The sequence below is a fragment of the Spermophilus citellus genome, assembly GCF_964194105.1.
Source record: "Spermophilus citellus genome assembly, chromosome: 4".
Lineage (NCBI taxonomy): Eukaryota > Metazoa > Chordata > Mammalia > Rodentia > Sciuridae > Spermophilus > Spermophilus citellus.
Window position 1 is genome coordinate 164330772 of NC_138185.1, and position 23574 is coordinate 164354345.

Sequence of the window (23574 nt, forward strand, 5' to 3'; positions counted from 1 at the left end):
GTTCCTGTCGCCGCCTTCGCCCGGGCACGGGGTGACAGCTTCTTGTGGCCAGGCAGGGGCACCTGTTGAAGCAGGAGACTCTGGGATCCGCAGAGAGCGCACTTGAACGGGTGCGTTCTGGTGCGTTCTTCCAACAGGGGCCAGTGGTGAACGAGAGTCTATGACTACCCTCTCGACAGACTGCTGGCCGCGGCAGCCTGGGGGAGCGAGGACCAGGAAGCAGAGTGGAGCCGGAGTAGGGGATTGGGGGAGGGTGCAATCCTGACGTGGAAAGATCTGGGCCTGGGAGAGGCGGGGTGAGGAGCTCCTTGGGGAGGTACAAGGTCAGGAGAGCTGAGGTTTGTTATCGACTAGCGTACTACACTAGCGTACTTATCCAAAGGTGCCTCAGAACTCCAGGAACATGAAGCAATCGCTGGACCACTCTCATATTCCCATCCTGCCCCAGATTCCACTCTTGTTACCCACCTGGGAAGAAGTGAAAATCCTCAGCAAAGGAACCATTATTTCTGCAAAGGAACCTGACCTTTGCAGAAATAATGGGTTATGAACTTTACCCTAGATCCCAGTCTGTATGCATCTGTGGGGGCAAGCCTATTTAAGTGGAGGGTTTCCTTTTGAGCTCTGGATCCTTTCCCTAGGACACTGTTTCCAAAGCACTTGACAGTGTTTGGACTGAAAGCCTGGAGGAAAAGCCTCCTGTGTCAAGACCCCAGAGTGCTGAAGTCTAGGTTACAACTGGAACCAGCCAGACCAGTAGTGGCCCCAGACCCCAGGGAGCTCCCACACTGCCCTCATCCTAGCTGCCTTCATCTGGGAGAACTAGCCTGGTCTCAGGGAAGGCCAGCCTGGGGCCAGGAGGGGAGATGCAAGCTGGCCAGATGCTGGTGACTGAGTTGGAAGGGGAAAAAGGCCAAGGGAGGGTATCAAGGAAGAGAGAGGGCACGGTTAAGTCACCCAGACCCTCTTCTGCAGAACCATGACCCTAACCTTGCTGGGGCATCTCTCTCCTGCTTCCTCCCACGTGTGAGCCCTGGAGTGGGGATACTGCTGGAGGAATACAACCCTTGTTTTGAGGGGTAGGAATTAGAGGTGGGGGGAATATGCTGGCCAGCATCTTCTTGCCCCTCCTTATCACCACAGGTGTTAACTTGCTGCAGGTAAGAAAAGGGCTGAGATCTGGAAGCTAAGTTTAAAAGAGTAAAAGAGGATCAGGAAGACACCTGGGAGCCTGGAAGAGAAGGTGTAGGAAGAAAGGGAGAGTAATAATATCAGGGGTCGAAGTGACTGAGCCTTCTCTGGCCACTTAAGCACACAGCCAGCTCCCTCTCCGTTCTTAAGCTTTATCTCTGGAAGTCTTTTCTGTCAGCATCAGTGCCACACACTGCCCTTAACACTGCCTGGTCTTATATTCCTATCTTTGAGTTAATTCACTTCTGAGTAGTTCTAAAGCGAGTGTAAATTCTGCATGCAGGGACTGTGTTGGAAGCTCCTGGCGTCTCCACATTGATGAACGCAACAAGTCCTAATAAGAACTTCTTTTGCAAAGAAGTGCAATAGCTTTCTGGCCCTTTTCTGAGAGCAGTCAATAGTCGAAGCTTCAGATACCCTTGATATTTCTTTGCAAGTCCACCCTGAATGTAAGTAAGGAGGTAAGGAAATGCAAGATCATGCATCTTCAGGAGTGGAATCCTTTGTTCAACTTGAAAGGGGCAGGTGCAGCTGGGAAATTGTTCTCCCTGGAATTGTAGCCACTGACTGTCCTTGCCATTTCAGGCAGGTCAGAATGTTGCATGTGGATTTTCAGATTCTTAGAGAATGAGGTGGCCAGTCCTGATTTCAGAAGTGGAGCAAATTCAGACAAGCGTCATCATCACTCCCCTGGGGAATCAAAGAGCTGAGCCGGGTAAGGGAAGGGCTGTGTAACAGGCTGCCCAGGCAGCAGCTCTGCCTTCTTGCTGTCTGGATTGTTTGAAGCCAGCCAGGTTCCTTCTGGACTTCGGAGACACTTGTTTGCCATTGTGGGGTGTTGGCATGGCAACTGTATGGCCCGATTTCTCTGGGAGGTCCTGAGTTTTAATATTCGGGTTCTGCTGTCAGCCCATGTATCACAAATTCTGAGGTGAAAAATTGGTTATAGGATTTGCAAAACTAAAGGGAGATCCTGATTCCATCATTTCTTTAGCTGCTAAGGATGGGGCAAGGTTTGCAACTTTTCTGTGTTGTGTTTCATGGACAAGGCAGTATACTTGGGATACATCTCTTGAATCTACACTGATGTACACTGTCAAGAACACCACCTAATGCAGGAGGCAGAACAGACATGCTGGGATCTTGAGCTGCCCCGTGGGGGAGAACATTGTGATTGTTTTGGTTTTGGACACAGGTTTTCCATATGCCAGTTCTCTAAAAGGCAGGCATGGGAGGCCAAGGTGTTATATGGACTTTTACTTTATTGGAAAATATTACCCATTATGGGTGTCTTCAGCAGAGGTATACTCATTTGCAACAACAACCATCCTCAAATGTCAAACCATGAGAGATTTGGGCAAGAGTTTTCCTAAACTGGAGTTTCTTATCCTGAAATTGAGATACTGCTCAGTGACCATGGACAAAATATTGACCATCACTGGATCTTGGTTAATCCGAGTGTTAAGTTTGGGTTGAATGATTGGCAGCCTTTGTTGATGTTTTGATAAACCAATGATAGTTTCATTCTTGAAGTAAGGAAAGGGCTTTAAGGAAGTTCTCCTGCAGGATGCTATGAGGTCTAGGCCATGGAGGGACACGCCCCTGTCAGGAGAAGTTTCCAGTCACCCTCAGGCTTTTCAGGGATCTCCACCTACCTAGTAGGAGGGGACACCAATGATGGCTTTACTGACACTGTTCTCTGAAAGCAGAGGATTCAATAAGATCGGGATGAGTTTATATTTATAATGTGTGCATTTTGGTGTCATGGGAATATGATTTACCTAAATGACAAGATGATTTTGTATTTAATTTATCTAGATGCCACACTAAAGAAAGTGGGTGGGGAGGGAGAAGCAGAAACACCCACAATTCCCTTTGCCAAAAGGTTCTGATTTAAAGGGCCAGTTTCTGGTCAATAGGGTCTGTCCCTGGGCTATTGTTTTTAAAACAATATCTTTATTTTGTTTACTTATTTTTATGTGGTGCTGAGGATTGAACCAGTGCCTCACATGTGTGAAGCAAGCACTCTGCCACTGAGCCACAACCCCAGCCCTTCCCTGGGCTATTTTTGAGATCTCCCTGTGGGACATGGGGACAGCTCAGAGACATCTATATCTGGAGGGGGTGTTGACAGCCCAAGAGCCCCTTCCCAGGAAACCAGAGGCCCCAGGGCACAGGATTGGTCTGAAGGTGCTTCTTCTCCTGACAGCCCCTTTATTTCTGTGCTATGACAGTAATCCCCCCACCAGCTGCTCTGAGGGCCATGGGAGTGGCTCTGTTCTCTTGTGGCTGTGTTAGCTCAGAAAGCAGAGGAAACCCTTGGGTATAGAAATGCCAGTGAAAGGTAGACATGGAGGAGACCCTGGTGGGTAGGGCTAAGCCGAGCTACCCTGGGGGCTGTCTTGCTTTATAATGGAGGCAATCCCTCCAGGGTCAGAGGGGAGCACAGAGCCAAGCAGTTCATTACAGTGACAAGATTGGAGCTTCATACCCTGCCTGCTTCTTAAGGAGACCTGAAGTACCTTCCTCATGAGTAGCAGGACAAAAACACAGGAGGCCAAACAGATTCAGGACTTGAGTCTTCTGCGAAGAGGCAGGGGAGTCAAGCCTCCAGATGGGTGTCAAACAATGATTATATTTGGGCAGTAAATTCAGTTCACATCATCAGACAGCATGCTTGCCTGGTACCATAACTGACAGTGTATGGCCCTCTTTGAAAACCGATTCAAGCGACTTGTCTCTGAACATCTGTGGCCCTTGATCATCTATACCTGTCTAGCCTTCCTAATAGCCATTTACTCTGTAATATATTTATGGCAGCTACATTCATTGGTTACTTTGACGCTGTGTAAATATTTTACAAGGTTTACTTCTGAATTCCCTCAATAACCTAATAAGCTAGGTATCATTTTTAGGTCCAGTAACATATGAGTGAACTGAGGCTCACTCATAGTTAGTGAATACATTGGAAACCAGATGTTTCTTATTCTATAGTCCAGGCACACGTCTTTTCTCTGGAGCATCTTCAGGGGAAGATTCAAGACTGATGGATCGTCGGCCCTCCATCTCTTGCAGGTTTCACATCTGGGGATTCAAACAACTGTGTGGCACATGCCTATAATCCCAGTGGCTTGGGAGGCTGAGGCAGGAGGATAGTGAGTTCAAAGCCAGTCTCGGAAACTTAGTGAGGCCCTAAGCAACTCAGCAAGATGCTGTCTCTAAATAAAATATTAAAAAGAGCTGGGGATGTGGCTCAATGGTTAAGCCATCCCTGGTACCAAAAAAAAAAAAAAAAAAAAAAAGGAGAAAAAAAATTGCATCTGTACCAAACATGTAGACTTGTTTCCCTTGCCATTAGTCCCTAAACAATACAGTAGAACAACTGTTTACAAAATATTTATATTATGTTAGGTATTATAAGAAACTAGACATGATTTAGGCATACAGGAGGATGTGCATAGGTTAGATGCAGATACTTGCCATTTTGTATAAGGGATTTGAACATCATTAGATTTGAGTACCCTGGGGTGAGTCCTAGAACTGGACTTCCTTTCAGATTCCTAGGGATAACTATCAGTGAGTCTCTCCTGAAGCCTCTAGAGCAGCACTTTCCTTTGTCTTCACTCCAGAAGCATTTGTTGGAGGAAAAATGCAAAAAACAAACAGAACAAAATGCTAACAGGTTGGGGATTTTTTTTCTCCTTCAACATTTTCTATAATAAGCATTTATTAACATTATAATGGTAAAGTCAATACATTAATTTTTAAATATTTGCTGACTGATTAGAATCACTCTTGACTCCTCAATTAAAATAGAAACTTCTGCACATGTCATACACTGTGATTCTCTCATCAATGCTGAGCAGTGAGCCAACATCAAAGGCAGAGGACTTATTTGAATTATTCGGTGGAGTTCCAGGGAATAGAGCTGGTAAAAGTTATAGGGAGAGAGATTTCTTTGCAGCAGAAGGAAAACTTCTTTGCAGAACGAACCAAACACTGGAGTGGTACAAAGGCTGGCCCAGTCTCTCTGTAGGCCCTCCCTGTCAGTAGATAAGCACTTCCCACAGTACAAAGAGTTCAAAAATTCTTGAAACCTTTAAATTCTCATGAGGAATCAACTGGGACCCACCTGCTTCTGTCTTTCCCTGAAATACCATCTGGCAGAGCTGGGCAGCCCCCTTCTGCTAAACTAGAAACTGAAGGTATCTGTGATGTACACATGTGCATGCAGAAGTGTTTCTAGGTGGACTTCAGACATCTCAATCATCTAAGACCTCAAGGAAGCTACGAAGATCTCTGTGCAGGGCATTGATAGCAGGAGACAGGCATGGAACTTTCCAGAGGCCACAGCTTGGAAATCAACATTGTTCCGAAAAATCAGTTCAAGTTTGCCCTTCTCCTGGCAACCTTTAACTTTTCCTTGGTTACAAATCCAGCAGATTAGACGAAGGTGAGGGAATTGCTAGGAGCTGCTGTCCATGCTGAGAAGTGACAGCTGACAGCAAAGGACCAAGGCCAAAAAGGGCCATGTGAGATGGGAGCAACCCCTCTCTCCATGCACATACTGGTCAGAATGCTGAAGGCATCATTTATTCATTCTCTTGACGATTATTGACCAAGCACCTACTATGTGCCAGGACTGTTAACCGCACTAAGGATAATAAAATAGAAATAGAAGTGGAATAAGCTAACATTCTAGTTGAGGGAAACAGAAAATAAACACATCAACATGATTTATTAGGTAGTGGGGAATGCTATGAAAATAAAATAAAGCAATCTAAGAGGGCTGAAAGATGAGGGATGAATGGCCAGGAAGGGTTTCTCAGGTAAGCTGTGTCCTGAATGGAAGGAGAGTGTGAGCCATACAGACATGAGAGAGTGTGCCAGACAGCCTCAGGCCCTCCTGGGTTCAACCAGCACTGAAAAGAAAAAAAAGATCCAGAGAGCCAAGCAAGGTCCAGGCCACTGTCCCAAGGGTGTATGCTTGGTGTCCTTGTCTGGGGCAACCTGAGCAAGCGGCACAGCAGTCAGTGCTGGTGGTCAGGTTATTAGGCCTCAGAGCCGCGGAACAGACAGGCTCAGACACACTCCTGAATCATCAGGAAGTGACAAATTATATTCCGTGTACAGGCGTGGTAAGTCAGGGAACTATGTCATTCATTTCAGAAAAATTTCCAGCAAGATGATCAAATTTATTTGTAACTGTTGGTTCTTAATGTTCTGTGGCTTGGAACACTTTGTTCCCTTATAATGTGTGATCAATGAGGTCCTTGTGTGTTTTGTGTGTGTCATAGGTGGAGTGTGTGTGATATGTGTCTGTGCATCACGTGTGATGTGTGTGGGTGTGTGCATGATATGTGTACCATGTGCGTTTGTGTGGGCTATATGTAGTGTGTGTGAGCTGTGTGTTTTGTATGTGTGTGTGTGTGACTGGTGAGGGGGAAGGGAGGAAGCTGGTGCCTGAAGAGATTTAAGGGACAAAAGATAATGGGTCCCTTGCTGAAATATTGGAGTGGGGGGGATGGGGGAGGACTCTGACTTTGTGGGAGGGAGGATTCCTCTCCCTGGTGGCACCTGATCACATCTGCCTTTGTTTCCGGATTCGGTTTGCAGTGGGCTCTTCAGGTCCAGCTGAAACTCTGGAGATGGTTTTCTGGGAATGTGGCGCTTGGAATTCTTTCCCCTTCTGTTCAAGCAGAGCCCCTGACCACCAAAGCCTTCCTCAGACCCCGTGGTGGGTACCTGTGCAGCCTGAGGCCTGGCAGGACCTGGGACTCCAGGCAGCATTTTTTCAACCCTGTGTGGGTGCAGGGGCTGCTGGGTTCCTTGAGGCTCAAGTGCCCGGGTGACTGGTCTGATGTGGCTTCATGTGTCCCTGGCAAGCCGCAGGTGCTTTATTTTTGTGGTTCAGGTCACGCGTGCCCCATCAAGCCGCTGTCAGTCATGCCCTTTCAGATGCTGCTTTCAAAGTCCAGATTTTCAACCCTTTATCTTCTCCCAGCAGCTCTGGCTTTTAACTTCTTTAAACAGACTGTCACGGAGGCTTCTGATACTTCAAGGCCTTGCATTCAAGGGGGTCCGGCCTTGTGTTTCCATAGCCAGAGGGAACCCATGTTACCCTCCAAAGTTGCCAAGTCAGAGGTCAGTTGGTGGCATGTGTATGTTGGGGGGTGCTTCTGGCACCTCTCAAGTGCGACACCTGATTCTTTGCTTAAAAGCCATCTTCCACCTCCCTGTGGAATCTCTCACTGGGGTTGGGAGGCTGGAGACATTATTCCAAGATTGGGGCAGAGCCCAGCTGGAGGTTCCGTGGGAAAGAACATAGGCTTGATCAGTCCCCAAATAGTTTACCAATCCAATAGGCCAGATAAGAAAGGGATCCAAGAGACAGGCAAGCACACACAGGGACCAGGGAGGGCAAAGCTGCCTTGGGAAGATCAAGCCAAAAGGGATGGTCCAGGCAGAGTGGAGGCTGCTCACAGGAATGTTTTGGCACTGTTGGTGCCACTTGTGGGGGCACAAAGATGGCCAGGGCCTTCTCCCAAAACATGAAATGCCGTCCTCCCTGGATGCACCCCAAGATGGTCAATCCCACTTTTTTTGTGTGTAACAGAGAACATAGCATCTCCTAAATAACCCTTCCAGACAAGGAGGTCCTTGAACCACACCTGGGCCTGGGTCTGGACTGGGGGCTGGGAGCAAGGTGGGGTGGGTCTGCTGCAGAACTCAGAGTATGGAGCCTGGTGAAGCGGAAAGCCAGCCCTGGGGCAAAGCTGGGGGCAAGCCAAGCACAGGGTCTGAGAAAGGGCCTGGGCAGAGAGTAAAGCTGAGTGTGAGGTGATAGGCCCAAGCAAGAGTGCCCCTAGAGTCCCCAGAAGCCCTCAGAAAAGTCATGGGGACTCTGAGAGAAGCCTGGCATCACTTGTGGGTGGGAAGAGCTCCCCTTATCTGGTCCAAACCTGCACGGATCTTACAGTAGCCATCAGGCCCTTGTAGCTATTGGGTACTCAAAATATGGCTATTGCAACTGAGAAACTATATCTTTAATTTTATTTAACTTTTGTTGTCTTAAAATTTAAAATAGATGCTCATTTCAGTTGTTGGAGAACTTTTATGAGTGGTTAGAAGAACTTCAATATGCAGAGTCTACATTTTAAAATAAAATTGAAAAATAAACTAAAAAATAAATATTTTTTAAATATATATATATATATAATATATATATATATATATATATATATATAGTTGTAGATGGACACAATACCTTTATTTTTTATTTATATGTTTTTATTTGGTGCTGAGAATAGAACCCAGTGCCTCACACATGCCAGGTGAGTGCTCTACCACTGAGCCACAACCCAGTCCCAGAATCTATATTTTTAACTAAATTTTATTTATTAATATTTCTAGTGAAAAATTTGTATCTAAATTGAAATGTACTGTAAAATTCACACTATATTTCAAAGATTGAGCATCAAAAAAAGATATTGAAATACTTCACTAATGTTCTTAATGTGTTGAAATGATACTATTTGAATATTCTGGGCTAAATTATGTATGTATGGGGGAAGTACTGGGATTCAAACCCTCATCCTGCCAATGTGCTGAGCATGTTCTCTACCACTAAGCTACATTCCCAGTTCCCTATATATTATGACAATTAATTTCACCTGTTTCATTTTATTTATTTAAGGTGGCTATTGGAAAAAATTTAAGTTACATACATAGTTTGTATTCTATTTCTGTTGGAAAGTACTGGTGCTCCTAAAGTGCTAGGAGGTTATCAAGGGAAGGTCACATACAAAGGGAATGGCTACACACCCTTGTTTATCTAGATCTCAGGCCTTCCGGTCCTTTTTGGAATGGCTGCTGCCAAGCTGTGGGTTCCTGATTCACCATCACCTTTGGGCACAGGACACCTCCCAGCATGGGCCCTAGTCCTCATATGGTCATTAAAATCAAGGTCAATATTTCTTGCAGTCTTTTCTTTTAGAAATCCCTTCTAAATCTTGCTGTGGTAAAATGGGTTTTGGAGGAGGGGTGGGAGCTGCGGAGGCAGGAAGCCTTTTACTCCCCTGGAAAGAAGAGGGATTAGTTCCAGTCTGTTGCTTTTGGTGTTCTGTCTTTGTCCTGTTAGAGCCAGAATGACAAATAGATCTCAGCTCTGCAGCCAGCTCAGAACCTGGGGAAATGGAAGGCTGGGTCCCGGGTGAGAAGGATTCCCAGGCTGCATCTGGGCTGAGTGGGAAAGGGCTTGGGATCGATTCACTGTGTCTGCAAAGGGCTTGGAAAGGGGCCCCACCCTATGTACCTTATATTTACTAATCCTGAATTAGATGAAGTTGTCTTCTTGGAGAGATTTTTCTCCACTTTAGAGACTGGATATGCCACTTTGAAGAAGCCGGAATCAGGGTCACAGAGAATCAGACCATGGGCAGAGGAGATGATGGTCACCTCCGGGGGCCAGAACCTTGAGGAGATGTGCACAATTTTAGTCAGCACTTCTGTTGGCAAAATCTCAACAGCCACTCCCCTTACTCCATGGAGATGAACTTGGCTGTGGTTCAGGGCCAGCCTGTGGGGACAGGAGGCAGAGCCATAAACCCAAGAAGGGCAGGACCATGGTCTAGGGGAAGAGAGGAGACTTGGCCCTTTTTCTCTGTTTCCTCTCATCCTGTCCTTAAAAGTAGGGATGTAGATTTGAGAACATTTCTGGATTCTTGGTGTCCAATTTCTGCTTATGGCTTTGCTCACGGGGCAGCCTGGGATTGTGGTTGTCAGCACAGACACCAGAGCCCTAGCATCCGGATGTGTGTTCTAGTTCTGCCACTCGGCGAATTATTGAAACATTCTGTGCCTGGGTTTTCCCACCTGTGGAATGGAGATGCTGGCAGGCCCCATTTTGGAGGATGGCTGTGAAGATTAATGAGTTAATTCACATAAACAGTTTAGAACTGTGCCTAGTGCACAGTACTATACAAGCACTGGTATATAAGTTGTTAGCAGTAACAGGTTGTTACCATTTGTAAACTTGTTTATTAGTTACCTACTGCTGCGTAACATATCACCCTAAGACTTAATGGCTTAAAGCAATAAGCATTGATTTTCTCTCCTTGTTTCTTTGGGCCAGGAATTGGAGAGTGTCTTGGATGGGTGGTTCTGAGTTTTCTCATGAGGTTGCAGTCACGCGTCAGCTGGGGCTGTAGTCACCTGTGTTTCTCTCATATAATTGGAAACTTGGTGCTTGATATTGGCAGGAGGCCTCAATTCTCCAAAAGGGCCTGCCTACTCCTTATGGGCTGATGACTGACTTTCCAGGAGCAAGCAATCCAAGAGACTTAAGCCAAAGCTGCAAAGCCTTTTTTGGAGGGGCAAGGGGTACTGGTGTTGAACTCAGGGGCACTCGACCACTGAGCCACATCCCCAGCCCTATTTTGTATTTTACTTAGAGTCAGGATCTCATTGAGTTGCTTAGCACCTCACTTTTGCTGAGGCTGGCTTTGAACTCGAGATCCTCCTGCTACAGCCTCCTGAGCTACTGGGATTACAGGTGTGTGCTATCACACCTGGCTGCAAAGTCTTCTTGACCTATCCTTGGAAATCACCTAAACATAAGACTACTGTGATTTTTTAAAATCTATTTTTTTAGTTGTTGAGCCTTTAGTTTTTATTCATTTAGTTTTATTTATTTTATTCATTTATATGTGGTGCTGATAATCAAACCCAGTACCTCATGCATTCTGGACAAGCACTCTACCACTGAGCTACAATCTCAGCCCTGCTACTGTGATTTTAAGAGATCACTGAGGCTGCTGGTTTGAGAACAGACTGAAGAAGGGCAAGAGCAGAAGTGCTTTCACCTGCCTGGATTGTACCTGGTACCTTCCCCCTAGCCATCACAATGGGCCTGTGAGCTGAGGACCACTGTGCCCATTCACAGAGAAGGCACTGACTTAGACACGGAAGGCTGCCTGTCAGCACAGCCAGGATTCAGTGAGGCTGCCTGGTTCCAAGCCTGAGGAGACACCCACTTCTCAGGATACCACCACCTGATGCCCCAGCTTCCAGGGGGAAGATGGGCCCTGTCTCTTGAAGTCAGCACGGGGAGCCACAGAAGTATTGATGGGTCCTCAGCACTCAGCCGGGGCTATGGGAAGACAGAGGAACGGGGACAAGTTGGAATGTGTTATGGACTAGAAGGAGTTGAGGGGGCCCTTGCAATGGCATTAGACTCTCCAAATTCCTGAAACTTCTGAGCTCAAGGAAAGTGTTGATATTACTGATGCCCCAGGGAGTTTTGTGCACTGGGAGCAGGCCCACCACCTGGAATGGATCCCTTACAGTAGGGAAATAAATGAATTATGTCAATATCTAGCAGTATGAATGGAGTTTAAAAACATGATGCTAGAGCTGGGTGCGGTGGCGCATCTGTGTAATCCCAGTGGCCCAGGTAGCTGAGGCAGGAGGATTGAAAGTTCAAAGCCAGCCTCAGCAATTTAGAGAGGCTCTGAGCAGCTCAGCAAGACCCTGTTTCTAAATAAAATATAAAAAAGGGCTGGTGATATGGCTCAGTGGTTAAGTGTCCTCATTTCAATCCCCAGTACCAAAAAAAAAAAAAAAAAAGGAAAAAACCAATTCATTGTGTATGTGTGCGCACACACGCACTCAGCATGCACATATATACTTCAAAGTATAAAAATTTACCAGAGAGGATATACAGCACACTTAACAACAGTGAGTATGAGTGTCCCTAGAAAGAGACAGAGGAGGACCAAAAAGGAATTTGTCTTTATTTGTAATATTTTGTTAATTTTTATAAGAGACATTTGTGAAGTAGATGTAACCATGCATTGACAGTTGTTAGTCTGGTGGTAGTGCAGGTAATTGTATTTCTAGTGTTTGTGCTTTCTGGAATTAAAAAAAAAAAGCCCCCAAATCTAGAGTTGGACATGGTGGTGCACATTTATACCTGTCACTTGGGAGACTGAGGCAGGATGATTGTTGGGGACTAAATGCTCAAGGCCAGCTTGGGACATATATAGGTAGACCTGACTCAAAAACAAAACAACAATAAAAATCAACCCCCAAACCTCTCAAATATAGTAATATTTTAAAAGTAAATAAAAGAAAGAGGCAGCGGCCCAGGGAGGCTGGGTGTCAACTGCATGAAAACAGAGAAGGAGGTGCAGCAGCCTGAAGGCAAGGTGCCCGTCCCCAAGCTTGTCCCTCATGTGGCACTGCTGTCACCCACTGGAGGACAGCAAAGCCATGCTCGGCTTTTCTTCTGAACCTGAGACCAACCTGGCTGGCCTGTCATTGGAAGGTGGTGGGGGAGGGGAAAGCACTTCCTCCCTGGGGGGCTCAGGAGAGCCAGGGCCCCTGGGACATGAATCCCAAAGGTGAGTCTCTGCACCCTTCCTGGGGATGAGGGGTCCACATGAAGCCTTCTAGCAGAAAGGTGTGCGATCAAGACAAGGAGCTTTTACTTAACTGTTCTTTCATCTCCCTTTAAACAATAATTTCCCAAAGACAGGAAATCAAAAGGAGGGGAAAAAGTCACCTGCACCCCACCATTCAGAGTCATCACTGTTCATATTGTTCATATTCAGGCAAATCATTGATTCAGATATTTTTTGATCGTTGTTATTATTATTATTATTAATTATTATTATTGTGGTACTGGGGATTGAACTCAGAGCCACTCGACCACAGAGCCACATCCCCAGCCCTATTTTGTGTTTTATTTAGAGTCAGGGTCTCACTGAGTTGCTTAGCGCTTGGCTCTTGCTGAGGCTGGCTTTGAACTCGAGATCCTCCTGCCTCAGCTTCCCAAGTCACTGGTATTACAGGTGTGCGCTGCTGCACCTGGCTTTTTGATTGATTGTTGAAGAAAACAAATTTATAAATTTCATGCTGTTTGTAGCTTGCTCTGGTTAACACTGTCTCCTGGACACTTCCCTTTGCCGTGAATTGTCTTCACGATATTTCTTAATGGCTGTCTAGTGTCTCATTGTTCCTTAGGTTATATAATCACCCTTCACACTGAGTGTTAAATTGGATTGAGTTATAAAAATTGTTTTTTTAAGTAGAAATGGTCAAATATTGGCAGTTTCATGTGGTTCAACCAAACATGTTGCCCAGTGTCTTTCCTTAATTTTGTAGTGCTGGGATTGAACCCAGGTGTGCTCTAACACTACATCCCCAGCCTTTTTTATATAATTTTGAGACAGGGTCTTCTTGCTAAGTTGCTGGAGCTGACCTCAAACTTGCGATCCTCCTGCCTCAGACTCCAAGTAGCTGGGATTACAGGTGTGTGCCACCACACTCAGCCAGTCTCATTTTTATAAACCCAGTCCTAAAATTCTTTTTTTTAGAACATTTTTTTAGTTGTTAATAGACCTTTATTTTACTTATTTATATGTGGTGTTGAGAATTGAACCCATTGCCTCCCACATGCCAGGCAAGTGCGCTACCGCTGAGCCACAGACATAGCCCCCAACCCTGAAAATTCTCGTAGGTCAGTGTTTACACATAGACTTTAAATCTCTGGAAAAGAAATTGTTGAATAAGATATCTAATTTTTAAATAAACACTGAATCTGACAGGGCTGGAATTAGAGTGAATTGAGCCACGTAAGTACAGAGTCAGAACCTGTCTTTATCTAAAATGTTAGTATTTTGTTTGTTAAGGATTTTTTTTTTTTTTTTTTTGGTACAAGGGATTGAACTCAGAGACACTCAACCACTGAGCCACATCCCCAGCCCTATTTTGTATTTTATTTAGAGACAGAGTCTCACTGAGTTGCTTAGGGCCTTGCTAAATTGTTGAGGCTGGCTTTGAACTTGTGATCCTCCTGCCCCAGCCTCTGGAACTGCTGGGATTACAGGTGAGCATCACTGCGTCCTGCTCATCATTAAGGATTTTTTGCATTAATTTTGATTATTAGAAATACTTCATTCAAATATGATGTGCCTTGATTACTGAGGTGTTGGGGGCCCCCTGAAGCTAACTTGGGTGCCTTACTTGCTGCATCCTGATCTCAGTCCTGAGTGACACTGGTACCTGCCCTTTAGAATCATGTGGCAGTGCTCCTAAATCTCTGGGACCAGCAGGCCCAGGCAGTGCGCTCAACAGGTGAGGGTTCTTACCCACTCAGACACTGGCTTTCTCACGTGTGACCAGCACTGAGCCAGAAGCTGGGGAGGAATAGGACCCAGTGTCTGCCCTCAGTTGTTGGGCTCTGGCGGAGGCTGATGAGGTGGGAGGGCTGTCTCAAGGAGGTAGGGCACATGCTGAGTGAGTGTGGCCACTTGTTCGCCTAATGGAGGGAACGTCCCTGAGGGTGAGAAATCAGGCTGTCTTCACAGGAGCACATACTGGTTAGACAGGAAGAGAAGAAACATCAGGCAGAGGTGTGGCCTGAGCAAAGGCTTGGTGTGGTCACCCCAAATCCAAGGTCACCCCAGGGTGCAGGAGAACTGGGTGAGAAACAAGCCTAGGTGGTGGTAGGGAAGAGACTGTCATTCCATCTCAAGTGTTCTCTTCCCAAGCCACACAGACTCCAGGACAGCCCAGTCTAGAACAATCCACGCAGGTGGTCATTCTCCCTGTGTACCAGAAATAATGATGATGTTAATGTCTGCTATTGATTTCTTCTTATGATTTTTAAAATTTTTTTGTTTGTATGTGGTGCTGAGGATCGAACCCGGGCCGCACGCATGCCAGGCGAGCGCGCTACCGCTTGAGCCACATCCCCAGCCCCGGCTGATTTTTTAAATTTTTATTTGTGGTAAGGATGTGTAACACAAACGGCACCATTTTAACCATTTACTAGTGTGCAGTTCGGTGGCATTAGGACATTCACACTGTGGCACAACCAGCACCATGATTGGTCTCTGGAATTTTCTTTGCAGACTCAGACTCAGTCCCCAGGAAGCACTGCCTCCCACCCTCCCCACCGTTCTACTTCCTGTCTGTATGATTTTTGTTTTTCACTACTAAGAATCAAACCCAGGGGTGCTTAATCCTGAGCCACATCTCCAGCTCTTTTTTAGTTTTTATTTAGAGACAGGGTCTTGCTAAATTGCTGAGGGCCTTGCTGAGTTGCTGAGGCTGGCTTTGAACTTGTGATCCTCCTGCCTCAGCTTCCTGAGCCACTGGGATTACAGGTGTACATCACTGCACCCAGCCCAGGTGTATGAATTTGACTAACTTTGGTACTTCATATAAATTGTATGTGTATGATATGGAATCACATCAATGCTGACTCTTTGTGATGGTTCCATCCATTTAACATGACTTCAGGGGTCATCCATGATATAGCATGCGTCAGAATGGCCTCCCTTTTTAAGGCTAATGAATGTCCATCATGTGTATTCCACATTTGGCCAGCCCGTCCATCTATCCATCCATCCATCCATCCATCCACCCATCCATCCACACACATCTGGATTGCTCCTGTCTTTCAGCTCTTATGAAGAATGCCGCTATGAACGTGGGTGGAAAAATAGCTATTCAAGACCCAGCTTTCCATTTCTTTGGGTATATACCCAGAGGTGAAATTGCTGGATCCTGTGGTAATTCTATTTTTAATTTTTTGAGAAACCACCATACTGTTTTCTCATTTTTATTATTTTCACCAGATAAGGGAGCTGAGGCATCCAGCACAGTGCCTACCCCTAGTAAATGTGCAGGGAACCTTGGTGGACTGGATGAGGCTCATGGAGGTTGAGTAACTCCATGGTGGGGGGGAATGGATGGGTAGCGTAGGATTCGAACTCAGAGACCATCTCCAGGGCCAAAGTCTCTTTGCCTCCAGGACGTGTGGCTCCCGGAGAAGCCCTGAGAGGGCCTGGCTCTCCTCAGAGAAGACTCTGTCTTTTCTTCCCCTTGGGGCAGAGGCTGGGGATACAGCCCTCTGGGGAGTCCCCTTCCCTTTGCTGCAAAGATTGTCAGTGATGGATAGGATCATTGTGACTCTTAGGGAAAGAAAGGGGCAGGCAGGTGGCAGCTGCAGTCACCTGGGTTGAGAAGAAAAGCAACAGCTTGGGCAGTTCATGGCTAATACAATCCCAGAGTCTTTGCCATCTGCCTGAAGCCAGGGCAGTAGTGACTGCACTGTCAGCTGACTTTTCCTGGTATGCCCACTGGACAGGGTTTGTACCCAACCTCCCACAGCACCTGGTCTATGGCAAGCACTCAGAAGCTGCAGTGATGGAATTCCGGGGACGACTGCATACTCACCCTGGGCTAGGAGCTTGAGGCATGTCTTACTTAACACTGCCAGTGAGCTGGGGATCACTGATAGGAACCCCATTTTACAGGTGCAGAAATCGAGGCTCAGAGAGGACGTGCCAGCTGATTGATGGTAGTGCTGGGGTAGACAGCTGGCAAATGGGCTCCTAACCACACAGAGAGAGGGAACTCCAGCGCCGCTCCAGACCTCTGAGGTGTATGTGGTTCCACTCAAACCCCCACTGAACCCTGGGAGTGGGACAGAGGGAAAGGAACAAAAGAGAAGGGGGACAATTCCACAGCTGGTGGACTCCCACTCTCCCTGCTTGCTGTGTTCCCTGAGCCCGGTCGGGGAGTCTCTGTTCTTTGTTGTAGCAGGGCTGTGGCTGCATCCCTGTGTTGACAGGCCACCAGCTGAACCCTCCGTGCCTCCTGGGCTCAGTGAGCTCATGTGACCCCAGGGGAGATGGCTTGCTCTGTAACACTGACGTCATGCTCAGCTCCATGTGGTGTGGTGTTTCTGAGATCTGAATCTCACAGGTCTGCACTGGGGAGCCCAGGACCGTTCCGTTCCGTTACTCCAGACACAGCCCTCCTCTGGCGGGTGGGAGCTGGGTGGGAGCCGAGCCTGTCCCCAGGGTTTATCTAAATCCCAAGCCACCATGACGGGCATTAAAGAAACAATATCCATCCTGAAGCTGCTTCCTGTTGGTGAGTACTTGTGTCCACAGAGCTCCTCAAAGACCAAGTGTTGGGATTATTAATTTTCCTGAGTTCCATGGTGGGGTCTGTCTCAAAGGGCCTGTGAGAATGGTTGGAATTGATGAAGGTTCCCTGCACTGGCTGGGGGTTTTTGATGTGCAGATAACTCAGGTTGCATGGGAGGGTGTGTCTCCCTCACAGGGACTGTAACCTGGGACCGTCCTTATTGTCCTCTGGAGGCGATTCTTTGTTTAGTTCCCTTTCACTTTTTTTTTCTTTTTTTTTATTGGTTGTTCAAAACATTACAAAGCTCTTGACATATCATATTTCATACATTAGATTCAAGTGGGTTATGAACTCCCATTTTTACCCCAAATGCAGATGGCAGAATCACGTCGGTTACACATCCACATTTTTACATAATGCCCTATTAGTGACTGTTGTATTCTGCTGCCTTTCACACTGCCTGTTTGGTTAATACTGTGTGGTGTTGGAGCTCACAGGCCTGGAATTCACCAGGCCTGGGCACAGATCCCCTGCTTTACTCTCTTATGTGCCTTCTCTACCCTGTGTCCAGCTTTCTTCTACATGGTCAAGGTGTCCTGCCCCGGGGCCTTGGCACAGCACAGTCTGTCTCCTGCCTAAAACATCCTACCATACCCCCTATCTGATGATGGTTGACTCCTCACCCCACACTTGTCACATCTTGTTTATGTGCTCCTTCCTGTCTTCTGTCCCCTGCTCCCCATCCACTGCATGCACAGCCCCTCAGAGGAAAGGCTGTCTATGGTGTTCACTTCTGTACCACAGAATAGTGCCTGCCACATGGATATCTCTAAATATGTGTCGTCACCATGGGACAAGTGACCCAACTTCTCTAAGTCTCAGATTCTTTACCAATACAGTAGGCATAATTACAGTCATGGGGATGATATTAAAAGATACCATGCTCACCATGGCACTGTGTCTGCTACAAAAAAGCACAGGTGACTGCCGCAGTCTTGGCTGGGCACAGAATCACGAGCCACCACACAGCTTTGTAGATTCAAACAGCAATTCTTTATTCCCGAACTCACACCGGCCTCCACACACGTTCTCTCGCAATCCCAGTTCTCCTGCCACCCAAATCACCTACCCCACGAGGCTTATTTCCCAAAATGCTCTCTGAATCTCACGAGAGTTCCACAGGAGCTTAGGCAGCAGGAACGCCCTAATTCCAGCAGCAATAATCCTCAACATCGAACTTCCCTAAAATCCAAGGTCTTAAACTGGGAACGCCTTAAACTTGTCTTAAACCGGGAACGCCCTAAGCCCAAGGATTGGGATACTTCCTCAAACTGCAGGATACACCCTAATCCTGGATCCACCCTCGTCCTTGGGCAGGGTCACCTAACATGCAATGTCAACAGCGAAATTAACATGGGGTACGCTGGCAAGGAAATTTCCTACTTGGTAATGGCCCTCAGCATCTCCCCCCTTCTGATTAATTAAACAACAAGCAATGTGGCTTAAGGACCGTGCCTGGTAGGTTGTCCAATTCAACATATGGTTCTTACCCGTCATGGGAAAACTGACCTTTAGGCGTCAGCCTCCTGTCTTAGGTTGAATCCACTGCAATCAGATCAACCCGTCACTGACTACCGGTCCAGCATTCAGCCAAGCTTGTGGAAAGGCCTATGCACCAGTGGGGGGGTGAGGTTTCTTGCCTCACCTCTGTTGGCCCCCAAATATCCTTGGTGCCAGTGGGGGGGTGAGGTTCTTGCCTCACCTCTGTTGGCCCCCAAATTTTAGACCATCACTAGTAGAAGGGAGGAGGATACAGAAATGCCACGACACCAAGCCAATTGACGGCTCCTTTGGAAAAATTGCGTCACTGGTGACACCATCAGCAAAGATATGCCAGCATTACCACAATTAACATGGGGTGCGCTGGCAAGGAAATTGCATCACTGGTGACACCATCAGCAGGTGACTGTCACTTGGCTTCCTTGAGTGCAAGCCACATGTCTGCCAGGCTGCACTGGGGCCTGTACAGTGCCAGGCATACCACTTGCTAGTTGTGTGACCTTGGGCAAGTTACTTAACCTCTCTGTGCCTCGGTACCCACTTCATAGGAGAGTTAAGATCTGATTATGTGGTGGCTTGTGCTTATGCTTATAATTCTGGCGACTTTGGAAGCTGAGGCAGGAGGATTCCAAGTCGAAGGCCAGCCTCAGCAACTTAGTGAGGTGCTAAGCAACTTAGCGAGACCCTGTCTCTAAGTAAAATATTAAAAGGCTGGGGATGTGGCTCAATGGTTAAGTGCCCCTGGGCTCAATCTCTGGTACCAAAATAAATAAATAAATATATATATATATATATATATATATATATATATAGAGAGAGAGAGAGAGAGAGAGAGAGAGATATGATTAGTGCTGATAGAATGTGGCACAGCACTTGGTAAGCACTGTGCAATTTCTACTGTCATTATCCCTCTGTTTCTCAGCTTTCCCGTCACGTATCCATTCATTTAAGAGAGTTCTTTGAGCACCTACCTTGCACCAAGAACTGCCCAGGGTGCCAGGAAATCATAGGTGCCCCAGACATTCTGGCACCTGTCCTCAAGGTGTGTTCAGAAGGGTGGGGGGCAGTTGGTGGCAGGCGTGGGTAAATACGTAAGAAGTATCTGAGCCAGGTGTGGCGGTGCCCATCACATGCCCAGGCTGCACACCTCTTTGACTTCCCATCAAGCTGTCGAGTTGCCCTGTTCTGTGTGCTGTTGTCTACATGGCCTCTGCCACCTGGGCTGTTTTGTGGGTTGGAGAGAGGCCTGCTCAAGTTCCCTTCAAGAAAGATGTTTTGTGAGGGCAGAAGGGAGCTGGGACTGCTACTGAAATTGGAGAAGGCAGGGGCCCTCTCACCCACCTGCCTCTCCCAGGGATTGTGTCATTTCTGAGTCTCTTTGTCTCCCAGGTACACATCCTTAAGCCTTAGTAGACCCAGCTTCTCCACACTTTCCACTGCCATGTGGCTCATGACCCGGTGACCCCAGATCTGCCTCATGGCCCTTCAGTTTACTGCACTTACCCGGCCAGCAGTTTCTCAGTTTCCTGAGAGAGCCTCTCATTGGCCCCACCGGCCACCGAGGTCAAGGGTGATTCGCCAACATTTGGACAGGCTGCCTTTGGGTCCCGGTGCCCACCCTGGTCTTACAGCTGTGGCTAGGTACTCATGGTCACAGGGAGCAGCATCACACATTAGGGCAGTAAGTGATGTAGGGGGGAGGACAAGGCAGAGTCCTTTACAAGTGTGGGATGCTATTAATGTCCTGTTTCTTGGTAGGGATTTTGACTGATGCATGCATTTATCAAATTCTTCCAAAGGTACTCTTAAGATATGCATTTTACAAACACACCTTAAGCACATATTGAATTCTAGTTGATAATATGCATGAAGACATGTTTAAGCCAAGTATACTCAGGTCTCCAGCTTCCTTTGAAATGCACCATAAAATTAAGATGTATTGATTGACAGATGAAAGGATGGATAGAAGGATAGATATGAGAATAACAAATGCGACAAAACCTTAGTGGTAGAATCTAGGTGGCGGGTATGTGGGCGTTCACTACGCAATTCTTTCAACTTCTTGGTGTGTTGGAAAAGTTTTGTAATAAAATGTAAACATTAATGAATAAAAAGAACTGTGAGCAGGCAGGCATTGACAGGCATCACAACACAATCTGCCCTTTTTCCAGTCAAAAGCGTGGGACACTTGTTCCCCAGGCCACTATAGGATACTGGGCATCTCACTGGCCAATGTCTAACTCTTGCCACAAGCCAGGATGGGTTGGTCAGTAACTGAGAATCTCTAGGATCTGCATGTCACTCACCGCTCCTGGGAGTCAATCCAGATCCTGGGAAACTGGTGTCCCTGGCCATGATTTGTGATTTTGTCCACTGTTGGAACGTCTTTGTAGAATTGCATGCTTGTGTTGCACCTCTTGCTTTTATAGGGCCTCCATTTGTACAGTCGCACTGATATCCCTGTGGTATTTCCACTGTTATGACAACCCAAGAGGTAAAACCGGCAGGAGTTTGACATCGGCCAACAAGATGCCCATCATTCTGGGCTGGGGCTGTAGCTCAGTGGCAGAGCGCTTGCCTAGCATGTGTGAAGGACTGGGTTTGATTCTCAGCACCATATATCAATAAATAAAATAAAGTTCCATTGACAACTAAAATATTAAAAAAAAAAGATGCCTGTCAGTCTATGGTGGTCTGGGGCACAAGCTTCCTGGGCTCCCTGGAGCAGAGGCCTCAGGTCTAGTTGCTAGTCTGCCCAGTCCAGTAACTGCCTAACTAGGTACTTAGGAAACATTTACTGGCTTGATGCGGAATGGATGAATTGTGGATTTGAGAGCTGGAAAGAAGCATTGCTTTCCTGATTGATGGGTAAGCTTCCTTTTAGCAAACAGTGAGGACTAAGCTGTGAACAGTGTTGCAGCTAGAAATTCAATATAGCAGTTACAATTGCTAGAGCATCCTGGGCTCCCTCTCTAAGCCCTCCGTTTCATGACTATGGGATTTTTTCTTTCTGCATCGAATGCTACCAGAATACATAATAAATATGTGAATAGAAATAATCAAGTCCAGACTCTCATTTTGCTGGTGAAAAAACTGACTCAGGTGAAGTGACTTTTCACAGGCAAATGGTAGTGCATTGGGCAGCAGAGCCAACCCGGATCCCACCCTCCTGGGCCACACTGCCTCTTGTGTTTGCAGCCACAGCGTGGAAACGATGCAGCTGCCTCTCAGTGAGATATACTAATCCCAAACCCTAACTGCAGGGCCTGGATCCAGTAGGAGATTCTCCACTTGATCCCATCTGGGTCTTTAGTGACTGGTTCTGAGGGCTTGGAGAAAGTCCTCCCCAGTGTACTGGGAGCTGGAAATTCTCTCTGAAGTCTCCAGAGTCCTTAAAGGCAGATGCTAAAGCCCCACAGTGTCTCTTGGTGTCATTGAACCTCCAAGTCCAAAGCACGCTCACAGGATGTCTGCCACGGGCTATCTGCTAGGTCACTGACAGAATGGCACTTGAAGCTGAGGAAATGAGCTGGACAGGTGAAGGTTAGGGACAGTTTCATTTGATAGAAGTCACACAGCTCTTTGGGCCTACGAGGGCTGGAACCTCTGAGCCACAACTCTTCCCTCTATGCCATGATGCCTCTTTAAAACCCCACTGGACATTTGTTCTGTGTTGAGGCAAACCAGGAGGCTGTGGGGACAGGTGGATAGCCAGCTGCCAAGAAGCCTCTGATGCAATTGGGATGAACTTTAGCTGGGATGCTACCTGTCCCCACCCCCGCTGATATGCTGGGCCCACCTGAGATGACACCTCCCTGCCAGTAACCCTGGGGCAGTGCCTTCCCAGGTCCCAACCGGGGATGGTGATGTACATTTCCTTCATCATTTTTCACTGAGTGAGCACCTAGTTAGGCCTGGTGAGCTGCCACACCAGACCCTACTAACTTACCATCTGCTATTACTTGGCAATAATGAGATTCGAGGGATATTCACAGGGTACGTCCTCAAGGACCAGAAAGTCACTGTCAACCCGGAACTCTGTAAATCGGGAAGCAGTCGGACTCTGCCTCATCAGAAATTTAAAACCCCAGCACAAGGTGTGGAGAGTCAGCACTTAGAGAACAGGACGCCACGCTGGTGGCAGGGCCCGGGCCCCGGCTGAGCCAGGCACCGGGGCTCTCTTCCTGCTGGTGGGTGGAGTTCTTCATTTCCCTTTTGGAGGCTCCCAGAGATGGTGAGGCACTGGAGGCCTGGGAGAGGCTCAGAGTGACTGAGCCAGGGCTGAAGTCATCATTCTGCTGGAACCCCAGGCTTTCACAGAGCCATTCTGAGTCTCTGGTTGTCGTTAGCATGACTGAGTCACTGGGGATTGTGCTCAGGAGAGCAGGAGGCTTCTGAAGGTGTCTGTGGTCAGAAGCTCTGGGCTTCACCCTGCTGGAAAGCTCAGGCTGTGTGGCTTCCCTGTCGCTGCTCTCAGTCTAAGGCGGAGAGATGCTGGTGGACTCAGTCCAACTTCCTGCCCTTTTGCAGGAAGACGTAGGATGTCTCCGATGGGCCCTTGCAGGATGGCTTCCATGATGGAGCTGATGGTGAGGGCTAAACCCTTGGTCTTACCCTCCCTGTGAGGTTGCCCTCCGAGACAAGGGGCAGTTCCCTTAAGGGAAACCTGGTACTTTTAGAAAGGGGAAGTGGACAATAGGCTTCTCAAAACAAAGACTGTCCCCCAGGCTCAGTGTAGAAATTGTGCCGAGTTATTTTTGCTAATTAATTTAATATGAACATATGCTTTGTTGGCCCATGCCAGTGATCTAATCTGTACAGTTGTAAGAAGTGAGGGACGGTGCACAAGGCAGTTAACTCTGCGTCCCCATATATGCA

At 47.2% G+C, this 23574-nt stretch overlaps 1 protein-coding gene across 1 annotated transcript in view; it reads left to right on the forward strand.

The window, feature by feature from the left end:
• The window catches only part of GALNT16 (polypeptide N-acetylgalactosaminyltransferase 16), an 87040-nt gene that overhangs the window by 1373 nt on the left and 62093 nt on the right, over positions 1-23574 (forward strand). The window lies entirely within an intron of this gene.